The sequence below is a fragment of the Ochotona princeps genome, chromosome 29 (genome assembly GCF_030435755.1).
Source record: "Ochotona princeps isolate mOchPri1 chromosome 29, mOchPri1.hap1, whole genome shotgun sequence".
NCBI classification, from domain to species: Eukaryota; Metazoa; Chordata; class Mammalia; order Lagomorpha; family Ochotonidae; genus Ochotona; species Ochotona princeps.
The window spans coordinates 3,710,886-3,726,844 of record NC_080860.1 but is presented as its reverse complement, the minus strand read 5'-3'; the positions used below and the strand labels follow the sequence as shown (position 1 = coordinate 3,726,844).

General features: G+C 51.8%; 1 protein-coding gene across 10 annotated transcripts in view; it reads right to left on the bottom strand.

Moving 5' to 3' along the window:
- Positions 1-2,776, bottom strand: part of CLIP1 (CAP-Gly domain containing linker protein 1) — an 81,248-nt gene extending 78,472 nt beyond the window's left edge. For 2 of the 10 annotated variants that reach the window (XM_058656948.1, XM_058656950.1), the window contains exon 1: positions 2,598-2,775. The gene's annotated coding sequence lies outside the window, so the exon portion shown is untranslated. Of the gene's footprint in view, positions 1-2,597 lie in introns of all 10 variants that reach the window. The other 8 variants (XM_058656954.1, XM_058656958.1, XM_058656951.1 and 5 more) reach the window with 7 other exon arrangements.
- Between the last annotated feature and the right edge of the window lie 13,183 nt (positions 2,777-15,959).

Here is a 15,959-nt window from a genome sequence, read left to right as displayed (position 1 = left end):
CCCCAGCAGCCAGGACCTCAGCTCCTGCCAGTTCTCCCGAGTGCGCTCGCCCCTGGGATCCACACACTCTCGAGGCTGCAGCTCTCAGCTCCAAAGCCACTTCCTCTGCTGTGTCCCCCCTCGGCACCCTCCAAACGTCCATCACCCTTGTTCCCAATGCTCCCTAATGGTTTTCTTGCCACGCATCACTTTCTACCACAACACGGGGAGGGCATTCCGCCGGCCTCCTGGGTGTAAAGGGCCATTCGGAGACCGCAGGGCTTGCCGGCCTCAATCGCCGCTCCGTGAGCAGCCTCCAGCGCAGCACTGACACACGCCAGGCGCTCCATAAATACCTGCTGAAGGAATAACACAGGAGACCTAATTACAGGCCCAAGGCAGGACACCACAGCTCCAGAACCTGCCTTCCAGGAGATCCCTTCACTCCAAAAGATGATACAGAAAACCCAGGGGCTTGCCTTGACTGACACACGATGCTACACTAGACCTCCCACCTCATTTGCACAGGGAAGAAGAAAAGTGAAGTATCTAACAGAAAGTTAACAGGTGAAAAGCCTCACTCTAGTTAACATAAGATACACAAGACCAATTCTTGTCCCAGCAGCTCTACTTCCAATCCAGCTAATGTGCCTAGAAAAGCAGCAGAGGCTGGTCCAAGTGCCTGGGCCCTGCAACCATGTGGGAGACCTGGAAGAAGCCCCTGGATCCGGTCAGGCCCCGCCCAGCCCAGCTCTTGGGAATCTGGGGAGCGAATCAGTGGACAGATTTCTGCCTCTCTTCCTCTCTGTAACTTTGTCTTTCAAGTAAATAAAAATCTTTAAAAAATAAAAGTCTTAAGATGTATAGACATACTGCATGGATTCAGTTAATGAAGCAGTGAATATGAGGGATTCTCTAGAATTCTGCAGAAGATCCCAAAGCTGGAAAGACACACACAAATTTAGGAAGATGTGGCTGTAAATAACCATGGGGAATGCCAAGTAGCCAAAGTTGTCTAGATACAAAAGTTGCCTACCTTTGTATGGGATGTTGAGACAAACAGCACTTATACCCACTGGGTTTTGAGTCAGGACAGACAGTAACAGGTAAATTTTACTCAGTTCTCAGGATATAAAGGGCTCAATATTAGACAAATAAACAAGAACAGCACCTTCTACACTCCTGCAGGACAGAACCCAGCACAAGCTGGGTTTCCCAAGATGGGAAAGCAAGGAAGAGGGGCCAATCTTGATTTTCCCAAGACCTCAGTTCAAATCCCAGAATCATCACCAGTCAGCTGCTCTCCAGCACCTGACCTGTCCATGCCCCTGTAGACATGGGCATAATGGGAACCCCTCCCAGGGTCAGGCGGGTGAAAGACAAAACACGCCTGGAGCCTGCCCCTCGGGAAACGTTCAAAGTTATTATTTCCAGAGCAAAAGAATGTTCCAAGGCTGAAAGCCACATACCTAAAGAACCTGCCACGGGTTCCCTGCCTCCTGAGCCATCGGTAACAGCAGGAATAACAATAAAACAGCCACAGCAACTGAAATCTCAACCTCCACCGCCGCCACCACCTGGTAACTTAGCCGAGTTCTCACGGCCACGCTGCCCAAACCTAAAAGAGGAAGAAGGCCAGGCCGCTGAAGGGCGCCCAAGTCCGAAAACACGGCCTCTTCCTCACCCTCCTCAACGGCAGCCACCGGCGCCCAAGCTTTGCCAAAACCTGGTCTCCAGCCGCTGACCGGCTACACGTGCCATTTCCCCCAGCCCAAGAGGTGAGGCCGGCAGGGGAGGAGCCGGTGCCCGCAGCCGGCCAGCTGGACGAGCCACGCGGCGCGGACGCGCAGCCCCGGGCCCCGGGGGCGGCAGCGGCTTGGCGCACAGGCCCGTCCAGCCCCCGGGCTCCCGGGGCTCAGCTTGCCAAAACCGCCCCGGGCCGAGTCACCTGCCTCGCGGGCCAATCCCCGGGCCGGCGTGGGGGCTCGGGTTACCGCGCGCCGGTGTCATTTCACAAACCCCAGCGCTCCGCTCCAAGAATCACAGCCCCACGCCGGAGGAAACAAAAGCCGGGCCGGCAGGGCCGGGCCGGGGCACGCCGGGGAGGCCCGGCCGGCTTGCCCGCCCTGCATGCCGGCGGGCCCGCACCGGACTCTCCCACAGGGCGGCTCAGGTGATGGGCACGGCGCCCGGGGCAACAGGTCCTGCCCGGCCCGGGCCTCCCGGCTGGCCCCAAACCCTCCGACCCCTTCAGGGGCCGAGGGCCGGGGAGAGGGAGCGGCCCCGGGGCGGCGCAGGGGCAAGGAGCCCAAGCTCCATCTTGAGGCCGGCGGAGGAAGGGAAGGCCCGGCGCGGCTCAGCGCTGACAGGGCCGGCCCCTTCCCCGGCTCCGGAGAGGGCGCCCCAGGGTCCCGTGGCCTCCGGGGTCGGCTACGAGAAGCTTCCAGCGTCCCCCACCACCCGCTGAGAGGAGCCCCAGCGCGCGGGGCTCGGCACCCCCACTTCCCGGACGCCGGCCCGCGGCCCCAAGCCGGCGACCCGAGCGAGCCCGGCGAGGCGCGAAAGGGAAAGACGGGAACCAGTAGGGGAGAGAGGGCCCGCCGCCGCGCCCCACTCACCGCCTCGGACGCCGCCGGTCGCCGCCACCTGCCTCACTGCAGCAGTGGCCGCCCGGCCGCCGCCTCCCGGCTCGTCCGCTCGGGGCGGAGGAGAGCGTGACGCGCAGCCACCGCCGCCGCCGCGGGGCCGGGCGGACGCGCGCCGCCAGCGGGAAGACGCGACGCGGCTCCTCCCCGCGCCGGCGGCCGCCGCGCCCGCCCCGGCGCCCGGGCCCCCGCAGGCCCGCGAACCTCGCCCTCTGTGCGGCCCCCGGAGGGGACCCCGACCCCGGCGCGCTGCCCTGGCGCCCCGGCGAGCCCCGGCGTGAGGAGCAGGGTGTGAGGGAACAGCCGAGAGGGCCTGCGCCCTGGGGAGGAGGCTCAGCTTTTGGGTCCCTTCTGGGTTTTCTGCCAAGTGTTCCTGGAATTTGCAAGTCACCCCCTGCGTTCAGGCTGGGCCACCGCCTGCGCGCTGGGGCTGGTGTCTCTGCTCAAAGACCCGGGTGAGGAAGGCTTTAAAATCGGGTGCCGGGAGCTGCCCAGAGCATGTTAAGCTTAGGAAGAAGCAAAGCTTTCCCTTTTCCTTCGGGAGCGATCCGGGGTTAAGCATCCCTTGAAACAAGCCCCAGGGCTGGCGCCCCTGGGTGGGTGGGGGGGGAGGGGAAACCCTCTTTTATTCATCCCCTAAGGCAAGCCCTGGTTAATGCCCGGCCTTTCCTCTCCCCGCCCTGGGATCTACTTTTAAAGGTTTTGGAAGGGACACACAGTCACAGCTTTTCGTGGCTGGGGTATCAGGGGGCGGCCAGCGCGTCACCCCCAAGGACCATGGCAACTCCAGGAGCCCACAGCTCACAAGAACAATTTGCAGCTGTCAGAAAAACCCAGGATTCTGCCGCGGCCTCTGAGGGAACGGGGATGTGGGGGTACGTCAGCGTACCCCCCACCGCCTGCTCCTCTCCTCCGGAAGAAGGCAATCATCTGGAGGGGACCCCGTTTGCTGACTGCCTCACAGCACCATGCCAGCCAGGCCGCTGCAGCAGGAAGGAGTTAGTTGGGAAAGCTCCTTGATCTGAACAAAGTAAATTTTGACTGCTGGCCCCCTCCTTTCTATTCATGTCATAAATCACACACACACACACACACACACACACACACACACACAAATTGTTACCTAACTCGGCGACATCCTGATGTATAAGCTGCAAGGTGAGATGGTGGCGGTACCCTGGAAGTCCAGAGCCCTGCTCCTGCTCTGAAGGACACACCCCACACACGCTTGGCTCTTCTCAGAGCTTTGCTAAACGGTTTATGTCAACACAGGTGCTACCGACTGGGCCACAGACTGCTGCAGGTGTAAAGCCTGTTTCTGCTTCACTCATTCTGTTGTATCTGTGTTAAAAAAATTTTTTTGATCTGTTCTGCACCATGAATTTTTTTACATGAATTTTTTAAAGATTTATTTATTTTTATTGCAAAGTCAAATAGGAGAGACAGAGAGAAATATCTTCTGTCTGATGATTGACGCCCCAGTGGCCCTAACGGCCGGTGCTAGGCCAATCCGAAGCCAGGAGCTCTTCCAGGCCTCCCACACGGGTGCAGGGTCCCAAGGTTTTGGGCCGTGCTCCACTGCTTTCCCAGGCCACATGCAGGGAGCTGGATGGGAAGTGGAGCTGCCGGGACATGAACTGATGCCCATAGAAGATCCTGGTGCTTGCAAGGTGAGGATTTAGCCATTGAGCCATTGCTCAAGGCCCTGGAATATACACTTTAAATGACTAGTTTTGTATCTTGTGACTCTCACATTAGTAAAAGTAATTTTAAAATGCAATAAATTATTCAGGTGAGTATTGGGCACAGCAATTATGTTTCTTCTCTGGCAGCCAGTGCTGTGGTGGTATAGTCAGTTAGGTCACCATGTGCTGTGCCTGCATCCCATTTGGATGCTAATTTATGTCGCAGCTGCTCCACAACCATCCAACTTATACCCTGGGAAAGCAGTAGTAGAGGATGGCCCAATGTTTGGGATTCTGCACCTGGGTGGGAGACTTGGAAACTCCTAGCTTGGAGGGGCTCATTTCTGACAATTGCGACTGTTGGCAACGCCCGCGTCGCCGCGTACCCCGAGCCGAGCGGAGGGGCTAGGGTTACAGACAGACAACACATAAGACAACACAAGACAACACACAGTGGGTCACTCTTGTACACAGAATGCCAACTTTATTTGGGGTCCACCTGCATCTTATAGTCTGCTTAGCCCCTCCCAGTATTATCCCAATGTTCAAGCAACACCTAAGCCCCCCTGGGGCATCTTAACAAAAGGGAAGTAAGAAAGAGCAAACTTGCAGTCAAGCCAGGGGCTAAATGCATTAGGCCAAGATTTCCCACTGTGTTACCTCTTAGAAACAAGCTAAGCTGTGGAGTTAACCCTTGGGAGACCGGGGCCCACATGCGACCACTGTAGAAGTAGACCAGCAGATGGAAATTTTTTCTCTGTTTTTCTCTGTAATCTGTCTTTCCAATCAAAATAAATAAATATGTTTTTAAAAAATGGCAGGGGCCCAGCCAGGTAGCCTAGTAACTAAAGTCCGTGCCTTGCATGCACCCACGATCTCATATGGGCACCAGTTCGTATCCTAGTGGCACCACTTCCCATCCAGCTCCCTGCTTGTGGCCTGGGAAAGCAGCCACGGACGGACCAAAGCCTTGGGACTCCGTACCTGTGTGGGAGACCCGGAAGAGGATCTGGGTTCCTGGCTTCTAATCGCGCAGTTCCAGCTGTTGCAGCTGCTTAGGGAGAGAATCAACGGATGGAAGATCTTCCTCTCTGTCTCTCCTCCTCTCCGTGTATTTGACTTTCCAATAAAAATAAAATGAATCTTTAAAATATATAAAAGCAAATAAAATGTGTAATATATATATATGTATGCATGGATGAGGGCACTTTGCATAGTTCAAATTCAAGTAGTGCAGTGGCGTAACACGCTAATCCTCTGCTTGCAGTGCTGTATCCCATACACAAGTTTGGGATTTGCTGCTGTACAGGAGCAGCAAAGCAGTAGGTCCTGGCTCCCCTACTTCTGCTCTAGCTCCCTGATCATGTGCCTGGGAAAGCAGCAGAGGATGACTGAAGTGCTTAGGCCCCTGCATCCTCATGGGAGACCCAAAGGAAGCGGCAGGCTCCTGGCACAGCCCTGCTGCTGCTACATACATTTGGGGGAATACATGAGTGGATAGCATCTCTCTCAATCTCTTCTTTTCCCTCTTTCTAACTTTCCCTTTCAAATAACAAAAATAAGTGTTTAAAATGGCTATATTTAGATTTCATCTAGTCACTTATGAGAGCTCCCCTAGAAAACAGCCAAAGGTGGTCTGACCAACATCGCTTGCAAGAAGGAACACAAGTTCTCCCTTGCACACAACTCAGCCTCCGACTGCTGACTCTCTGTGTTTGCAGAGCACCGTGTGCCGAGGCTGGCACACATGCCCTCTGTGTCTGCCAGTTAGGAATAAAGCCCAGGTACAGCACGCAGATCTCAGCATCTGGGCTGCGAGGGCTAATTGCTCCTTACAATACCATGTCCTTGGGACGCAGGAGCCGGAGCGCTCTTATCCTCACGGCATACATCAGGGAACTGAGACCACGTAAAGTAAATGCTCAAGGCAACTAGACTCACCGAGGAGCTAAACTGGAAGCTCACCCGTGTGGGTGTTCAGCTGGTGCTTCACACACTGGGCTGGGGCTGGCACTGTAGCACAGTGGGAAATCCACTCCCTGCGATGCCAGCATCTTGTGTGGTTACCAGTCTGAAGTCTGCTTCCATATGGGAACCCTGCTGGGGTTCTAGGCTCCTGGCTTCTTTCTTGCACAGCTCTGGCCACTGTCATCCAGGAAGTGAACCAGGAGACAGATCTCTCTCTCTCTCTCTCTCTCACACACACACTCTCTCTCTGTTACTGTGTAACTCTGTCTTTCAAATAAATGAATCAATGATTTTAAAAAGGCTCTGGATTAGGATGCCTACATCTTATATTTGAGGGCCTTGGATTTAACACCTAGCTCTGGGGGCTGGAGTGACGGCTCAGTGGCTAATCCTCAGCCTGCAAGTCCCAACAGAGTGTATAGGCGCCAGTTCATGTCCCAGCTGCTCCACTTTCCATTCAGCTCCCTGCTTGTGGCCTGGGAAAGCAGTGGAGGACGGCCCAAAGCCTTGGGACCCCGCACCTGTGTGGGAGACCTGGAAGAGGCTCTGGACTCCTGGCTTCAGATCGGCGGCTCAGCTCTAGCAGCTTGCTTGGTGAGTGAATAAACGGACAGAAGATCTTCCTCTCTGACTCTCCTCCTCTCTGTATGTCTGAGTTTCCAATAAAAAAAGTAAAATAATTTTAAAGGGAAGGGGGCAGTTGCGTGCTGACCACCTCTAGTTGAGAGACCTGGATTGGCCCAGCCATTGTGGGAATGAATAAGCCTGAACATAGATCCTCTCCTGATCTGGCTCTGGGTCTCTCTCTTTCTCTCTCTCTTTTTAAAGATTTATTTATTTTTATTGGAAACACAGGTTTATAGAGAGAAGGAGATACAAAGAGAAAGATCTTCCATCTATTGGTTCACTCCCCAGGTGGCTAAAACAGTTTAGGCTGGGCCAGGTTGAAGCCAGGAGCCAGGAGCTCCTAGGTGTCCCATGTGGAGCGCCAGCAGTGGGGATTAGAGCTGGCGCCCATAGGGGGTCCTGGAGCATTCAAGGCAAGGACATTAGCCACTAGGCCACCGCGCTGGGCCCCCAGCAACCTCACAGTAATGATCATTTGGGTCCTTTGTGATGTCACAAGCCATTTTAAACCTGAGTCGTTTAGAACCGTAAGCACAGCCCCACACAGCTTCTGAAGGCTGCTTGGCTGGGACTGTGGGTTCAGGATTCTCTCAAGGTTGCAGTCGGCAGGGACTATGTCTGTTGCTAGCTTGACAGGGGTTGGAAAATGCATTCTCCGTGAGGCTTGGAAGGGGACACAGTTCACTTAGATCTTGCAATGGCTGGAAAATCTGGGGGACACAGTTCAACCCAGAATGCAGGCAAGGCCTCCAGCAGCTCAGACTCCGTGCCAAGCACTCTGTGTGTACCTGCGGGAAGCATCCTCACTCTTCCACTCCAGCAATGGACTGAGACTCAGGAGGAGCACCGAGGGCCGGAGTTTATCATCCAGTAAACAAGGTTGGGTGTCTGAGGGGCCAGCACACACTCCGAACGGTTACAGCGAGCAGTGGATGTAAGCACACGGTTCCTCCCTGGTTTCTTGCTGGCTGAGTACTATGCCGTGCACAATCTTGCCCCATCACCCGAGTTCCTGAGTTGCCCTCTCTCGTCCTCTGTACATGAATCGCCTCTTGTGGGCGAGTTGGCTGCTCGTCCTGTTTGCCTAGCGAGTTTTGCTACCTCAGCAAGTCAGCTCACAGTAATTTTCCATTCTGTGTTGGAATTGGACTGCCAGACATTTTCTTACTCATCTCTTAGAACATTGCTTAGCGACACAACCCAGCAATCATGTCTGTAACCTATGTCTGAGGATCAACTCTGATAATGAAAGCCTTGATTTCGGTGTGTGCATTTTCCACTGTGCTGTGACCTCAAGCAGTTTCATGGAGCTGCTCTTGCACTCTGTTTGACTCAGCCCATCTCTTTGTGACTGAAGATGAGTGCAGGGCCCCCTGCTGTGCCGCAGTGAGGTGAAACTGCCTCTTGTCATGCTGATCATCATATATCAGAGTAGGGGTCCCGGCTACATCAGTTCCCACCCAGCTCCCTGCTAATGCACCCGGGAAGGCAGCAGAGGACGGCCCCCGTCCGTGGGCCCTGCAGCTCACGTAACAGACCAGGCTGCAGTTCTGGGCTTCTGGTTCAGCCTGGCTCAGCCCTGGTGGCTGCAGGCATTTGGGGTGTAATCCACAGATGGGAGAGTTCTGTGTCTTGCATTTTAACGTTTAAATGAATGATTAAGCCTTTGAAAAATAAAGGCAAGTGCACCCTGATGGGGTGGTTTTATTGTCAGCCTGTTCTGGACTTTCAGTAACATTTTGTTTTGCAATGCTTATCCTGCTCCACCTCGGCTAGCAGTTAATAACGTTAACATCCTTTCACTCAAATCTAGAAATCTTATTCCTCTCTCTAGGTATAGGAATCTCAGGCAAGTAAATTGAGCATGGGAGGAACTGACTAAATATGCCAGTTATTACTTTAGACTTATAACAGCCAGTTTGTTCAAGTTGAAATTCTATCAGATTGATGACTCTCCGTGATTAGTAACATGTGACACAGAGACATTCAACTTGAACATGGTGCTTGCTGTTGGAGGGCAAAGCTTAAGACTAGAGTTTTAACACTGCAGTGTGGTGCCTGGCATGGAAGTCTTGAATGCTAAAGTCCTTGCCTTGCATGCACCAGGATCCCGTATGGACACTGGTTCTGATCTGGGCAGTCCCGCTTCCCATCCAGCTCCCTGCTTGTGGCCTGGGAATGCAGTCGAGGATGGCCCAAAGCCTTGGGACCCTGCACCCGTGTGGGAGACCCGGAGGAGGCTCCTGGACCCTGGCTTCAGACTGGCTCAGCTTTGGCCATTGAGGCCACTTGGGGAGTGAACCAGCAGATGCAAGATCTTTCTCTCTATATCTCCTTCACTCTGTAAATCTGACTTTCCAATAAAAATACATCTTTAAAAGAAAAAAAATGTAATGCACTAAATTTAGGTTATATGCTAATATTATTATTTGACATTCTTAAGAGTTTTTGCTTTTGGATGGCAATTTATTTCATTATTTTCTAGACGTTATCTATTTTTAGTCTCAGTTGCAAAACAGATGTATTTCAAAACAGCTTTAAAGTGTTATTATCCACACACGCTGGATTATACAGATTCCACTTCATGATAACATGGTAGGTGAGAATCTTCAAGTAAAGAACCTGAGGATATCCCATCTGGACACTGGTTCATGTTCCTACTGCTTTACTTCTGACCCACTCCCTGCTTGTGGCCTGGGAAAGCAGCAGAGGATGGCCCAAGTCCTTGGGTGCCTGCACCCGTATGGAAAACCCTGAAGAAGCTCCTGGCTCCTAATTTTGGATCAGCTCAGCTACGGTTGTTGCAGAGAGATGAATCAGTGGATGGAAGATCTTTCTCTCTGTGTGTGTCTCTGCTTTTCTCTGTAAATCTGCATTTCCAATCAAGATAAATCTTGAACAAAAAAAAACTTTGTGACATAAAACATCAAATTGGGGCCCGGTGCAGTAGTCTAGTGGCTAAAGTCCTCTTCTTGCATATGTTGGATTCCCATATGGTCGCCGGTTCTAATCCTGGCAGCCCGACTCCCCATCCAGCTCCTTACTTGTGGCCTGGGAAAGCAGTTGAGGATGGCCCAAGGCTTTGGGACCCTGTACCTGTGTGGGAGACCTGGAAGAAGCTCCTGGCTCCTGGCTTTGGATTGGCTCAGCTCCGGCCATTGCGGTCACTTGGGGAGTGAACCATCGGTTGGAGGATCTTCCCCTCTGCCTCTCCTCCTTTCTGTATACCAGATTTTCCAATAAAAATAAACAAATCTTTAAAAAATAACTTAAGGAAATAATCAGTATAATAACAATAATGAAAATTATAGGCCAATAGTTTTAGGCAGGTAGATTTAAAGTCCATATCAAAATTCTAGTAGCTGAACCTCCAACATTTTTTGGTTTGTTTTCTAATTTGCTTTTGCTGGAAATGCAGATTTACAGAGAGGAGAGAGAAATATCTTCCGTCTGATGATTCACTTCCCAAGTGGCCATAGCAGCCAGAGCTGAGCTGATCCAAAGCCAGAGGCCAGGAACCTCCTCTGGGTCTCCCACGTGGGTACAGGGTCCCAAGGCTTTGAGCCATCCTCCACTGCTTTCCCAGGCCACAAGCAGGGAGCTGGATGGGAAGTGGTGCAGCCAGGATTAGAACCGGCACCCATATGGGATCCTGGGACTTGCCAGATGAGTATCTTAGCCATTGAACCATCATGCTGAGCCAATCAACACATAATTAGTATTCTACAATATGACCAAGCAGGATTTATAGCAGGAATGCAGAGTTTAGCATCTGAAAATTATCCCATGTAATATATTGAATCAGTAGAAGAAAAAATAAAAATTTCATGATAATAATTTTAAAGAAGATTTATTTGTCTGCATTTATGAAGGAGAGAGGGACGGAGAGAAAAAGGGAGAGTATTTCTGCTTGTTGGTTTCACTTTCAACATGGCCCAGCTGAGCCACACAGGTGGCAGGGTTGCAAACTCTGGGCCATTCTTCTCTCCTCTCCCAGGCCATCAGCAGGGCACTGGTTGAGAAGAAGAGCAGCCAGAACTGAAACTGGTGCCCACACGGGATGCCAGTGTCATAGGTGGTGACTTTACCTGCTCCGCCACAATGCAGGATCCTAAGTTGAGATCCTTAATATTGGCAATCCGTGGTGTCACTCCAGGAAGATCACCGCTTCTTCTGGGACCACTGTAGGCAACCTGTGGCCTAACCCCACACCCACTCTCTCGTGATCAGTACGCGTCATGAAGCTACATCAGGCTTCACCCTCCCTGACGAAGCCAGCGGGGGCTCGGATTCCTCTACGTGTTTATAAAGGACAACTTGAGGCTGGAGCAATACAATGAGTTGCAGAACCCAGATCTGGACAGACACAGTGGGTAGGTGGAGAAACAGAAGGGAACTTGTAACCAGCCCACGAGAAATCCACCCTCACAGTTTCGTTCACCGTTCTCACCCATAACTAATGAACCAGCCTTACCAGGCAGGGCAGCTGAGGACGGCCTGCTGAGAGCAGCTGTGTCTTCAACAGGTGCCCCTGGGTGTTGCTGGTGTTATAAGCGGAGCCTTCGTCCGTACGCCACCACACCAGCTCCTGACAGGTTTTACAAAATTTACTCATTTAGGGCCTGGCGTGGTACCCTAGTGGCTAAAGACAGACTTTGCCTTGCAACTGCTGGGATCTCAGATGGGTGTCAGTTTGTGTCCTGGCTGCCCCGCTTCCCATCCAGCACCCTGGGGAAGTAGTTGAGGATGGCCCAATGCTTTGGGACCCTGCACCCGTGTGGGAGACCCAGAAGGCTACGGGCTCCTGGCTTCAGATCGGCTCAGCTCTGGCCATTGCAGCTGCTTGGGGAGTGAATCCGCAAACAGAAGATTTGTCTCTCCTGCTCTCTGTATATCTGACTTTCCAATAAAAAATAAATACAATTTTTTTTTTAAAGATTTATTCATTTTATTACAGCCAGATATACACAGAGGAGGAGAGACAGAGAGGAAGATCTTCCGTCCGATGATTCACTCCCCAAGTGAGCCGCAACGGGCCGATGCGCGCCGATCCGATGCCGGGAACCTGGAACCTCTTCCGGGTCTCCCACGCGGGTGCAGTGTCCCAAAGCATTGGGCCGTCCTCAACTGCTTTCCCAGGCCACAAGCAGGGAGCTGGATGGGAAGTGGAGCCGCCGGGATTAGAACCGGCGCCCATATGGGATCCCGGGGCTTTCAAGGCGAGGACTTAAGCCGCTAGACCACGCCGCCGGGCCCTAAATACAATTTTTAAGAATCCAACAGGTATCTGGTTTAGTCACAAAGAAAAATCCAAAATACAGTGACAGGACAGTGAGTCAAATCTCAACGGTAATGAGTAAAATCATCACGAGCACGGACTTGGTCACGTGTGGAGCCGTCCATCTTCTTCAACACGAGGGAGGTGCATTTTGTGCTATGGCTCCTGTCATGGCCATCGCTGCACGTCAGAGCCCGACAAACAGGCTGCTGGAAAACAAACCAGCACCACCTTGTCCGTTTGCCAAGGAAATGATTTTTTTTTTTTTTTTTTTTAGTTTTTCCTCTAGGCCACAAACAGGGAGCTAGATGAGAAGTGGGGCTGCTGGGATAGAATCGGCGCCCACATGGGATCCCGGTATAACCTAAGACTTCAGCCTCTAGGCCACCGCACCAGGCCCAGAAAATGATTCTATACATGACAAAGTACAAGTGTACAGCTGACCTCACAAAAATAAGTGTTTTTCACACTTATAATAGATCTCCAAAGGTTCAGAGAAGTCAAATGTAAAGAATTATGCAGATTTTGGGCCCGGCAGCGTGGCCTAGCAGCTAAAGTCCTCGCCTTGAAAGCCCCGGGATCCCATATGGGCGCCGGTTCTAATCCCGGCAGCTCCACTTCCCATCCAGCTCCCTGCTTGTGGCCTGGGAAAGCAGTGGAGGACGGCCCAAGGCTTTGGGACCCTGCACCCGCATAGGAGACCTGGAAGAGGTTCCTGGTTCCCGGCATCGGATCGGCGCACACCGGCCCGTTGCGGCTCACTTGGGGAGTGAATCATTGGACGGAAGATCTTCCTCTCTGTCTCTCCTCCTCTGTGTATATCTGGCTGTAATAAAATGAATAAATCTGTTAAAAAAAAAAGAATTATGCAGATTTCAGAAGCTTATGCCCTGAAGTATCTTTTAATTTCATTTTCCATGAACTTTTAGTAGCTGCCTCCTATATGAAGTAACCCAATTGAACAAGATATTAGAAATAAAAATTGCCCCCAAACCATAACATATTCAATATGATTTATAGGAATTCTATGCATATATTTCCACAAATATTCAATGACTTCTTTAAAAACATTCACTGCAGCATTGTAAACAAAATATTGTCAATATTTGGTAAAATACAGTATGTTACTATCTGGCCATTAAATAATTAGCTTCAAATACTGACATGGAAAACATACCATCATCTCATTTTATTAAAACCTACTTACATATACAAGTAAATAGAGCTCCAGACTTAGTCCCATGGATAGGGTCAGGAAAAGGGCAAACCAAACCATGAACATTGATGTTTCTGGAAACGGTTGCCAAGGACCTACACTTTACATTGCTGTTTTGTTTAAATTGGTACAATAAACATGAATTACAGTTCCAATCAGCGACAAAACCAAGAATTTTCCCTCTGAGTAGTAAAAAATCGGTTTAAGCTTAGAAAGTTGGTGGAAAAATAAATTTCTACACTGTGGCAAGAAAGATGTGGGCAGTCTCTGGTTCCCTTCAAATGTATGGCTTTATTACTCCTGCTTAGTGCAAACACTTAGTGCAAGCTTCAAAATACTGACTACTCCTCAAAGGAACGGAAGTGAAAATGCGCCCTAGGTGGCGACGCTACAGGTCAGCTGACAGGTCAGGGTGTGGATCAGTCTAGAAAACTGCAAACCTCAACCTGGAGGAGACTCGGGCTCCGCCCACCTGAGCAATGGGCAGGGAGGTACGCTGTCTTCCCCCTCCCCCAAGCTGATACATCTCTTGTAGGAAACCCCCCAAAGTAAGTACTTCCTTTTAGACAGCAGCTCTACTCCTTCTAGTTTCATTGCTCATGACTAACACACATGCCTTGCTAAGAACAAGTGACTCTGTCATTGACAACTTTTGTAAACACTTCCCTTCAGCAAAATAATCTAAACCATTTGAACTGAACTTACACCTTAAATCAGGTGAAGGTGGGAGGCAGGAAGGAATCTCCCTAACGTGGCGGAAACACTGGGGCCGTCTGACGGTGATGTTCTGGGGACCAAGTTGTGCCTTCAAGCCACGTCCTACAAGTTATTCCCACACTTCTGCTGCTTCTATCTGCTCAGAGCTTAGAAAGCCAGCACGAAACCAGAGGATGCCAGCAGAGACCTTGGGGAGCAGTCAGCTGCAGGGGGCGCGTGGGTGAGGAAACGCACAGGTCCTCGCGTGTTCCCGTTGGGGCGTGCGCCCCACCTACTCACACAGTGATGTGATGCTTTGTTTTAGCAACCTGGATTACCACGCACATTCCTCAAGGCAGATCCCCACCCCATCCCAAGTCCATCTTGAAGTATGAGTGTTTGTTGTTGCCCCACATCTGGAAACTTGGCACAGTCAAGACAAGCCCAGACAGCAGTGGGTCCCTCCACCCAACACACCAATCGAGTGCATTTTGAAAGTGGGGGCCCCTCCCAGAGGGTGGTGCTCCCTCCTGGAAATTATTTCCCTGCCTCCTGACTCGTCTAACTGCTGCCTTAGGTTTGAACCTTCTAAGATAGTAAGGGGATGAGGCCATTCCCGTGGACACATCTCTCTCAGGTCTGTTTCCTCCATGAAGCCCAAATCCTGAAGCTCAGAGTTCTCAGCACCCACAACTAAGAAAACACTTGTAGCCACCCTGCCCACTCTCCTACACCTGCTGTGCCAGGGCCTGCTTCGCTCTACTATTAACCTATGTTCACGCGCTGTGGAACCTGCCGTTCACGCCGAGAGGTCACTCAAGGGTTGTTTCCGCAGAAGTCTTTAAACACCCCCAAATGAGTCTATTACCTGTGGTTTGGGCACTCCCTGAACTGGACAGTAACTAGGAGGGGACCAGCACCTTGAACTCTCCAACGGGGGAATTCTGTCACGATTTCTTGAACATGTGACACGAGTGGGCTCTCAGCAGCATGAGAAAAGTAGGAGCGAGTCTTTGAGAATGCAGTGCTTCCACAGCAGGGGATCAGAGAGGTGGGTTTGGGTTTATGAGGCTGACCAGCTAAATCTTAGGCATTTCCTCTTAAAGTCACCTCCACTGCCACTACCTGATAGGGTGACTGTGACGGCATTCGGCAGCAGCTACAGAGAAAACTGGACAAGTCTGGGATTCAGATACCCAACCCAGGGCAGGACTTTCAGTGGCACTTCAACCACTTCTGTGATTCAGGGAACAGTGGACAGGTGACACCAACAGCGGCTGCTTTCACCCCAGGCGAGGTTTCTTGGGGTACTTCCCAACTAGACAGCCGAACTCAAATCCCAGCCACGAGAAAAATCACAATATGTGTTGTCCAACCTTGCCGTGCACGTGTCAGGGCCGGGCCCCTTTAGCTGCTGATGTCCGTGCAGTGGACAGCATGCCCAGACGCACATACGGGGCATGAGGCCAGCCAAGGGCATCGAGTGCCCCATGAAAGGATGGAAGGTAGAGTGGGTTGGCCAACATGTATCTGAGCTTGCAGATGCACCAAGGTGGACGTGGGCAGCCAGCAGTCCTTGGGCTTTTCCGCTCTGGTGTAAGGAGGCCAATGACGCCTCAGAACCATCAGAATCACTCGAGAACACCCTGGAACACTACTTCCCACAGCGGGGCCTCGAAGGCATCATCAAATGACCATTCCCCCAGCCCCAGGTGCTGATGCGGCTTGACAGCAAGGAGTGGTCCCCGCTCTTTCCTTGCCTATGGACACAGGAGAAAAGAAAAGTTGAAACATTTGTCCCACCCACTTTCCTCCACACCTTGGCCCTCCTCCCCACCCTCATCTGAGACCCACGTGGGCATGCA